Source organism: Eurypyga helias, unplaced genomic scaffold (assembly GCF_000690775.1).
Source record: "Eurypyga helias isolate BGI_N326 unplaced genomic scaffold, ASM69077v1 scaffold13579, whole genome shotgun sequence".
Classification (NCBI taxonomy): Eukaryota; Metazoa; Chordata; class Aves; order Eurypygiformes; family Eurypygidae; genus Eurypyga; species Eurypyga helias.
In genome coordinates this window covers 1-369 of record NW_010273997.1, presented here as the reverse complement: position 1 = coordinate 369, position 369 = coordinate 1, and positions in this window count along the sequence as shown.

Sequence of the window (369 nt, the reverse complement as noted above, 5' to 3'; positions counted from 1 at the left end):
CCAGAAGGATGCTTTTGGTTTCCTCTGCTCGCTGCATGTGAAAACTTTGCTATTCTGGTCTTTTAACACTGAGGATCCTGGGTTGGAGTTGGCATTAGCATCACCTTGCCGTTGCCGTGGCTGGATCTCGGTGTGGGAACTCCTCGGGCGGGATAGCTCTGGTGCCTCATTCCAAGTGTTGCCTCTGCTCAGCGCGGGTGGCTGTTCACTTCTTGCCAGGGAACACATCTAGGGGCCCTTTTGACCACAGCAGGAGGCGCTCAGGGTGAAAATTCACTGTCCTCTCCAGTTCCTCCCACCCCGCCTTTTTCCCCTTGACGAGGAGCGTCTCTCCGCGGGCGGGGCCAGGCACCGCCCTGCGCATGCGCA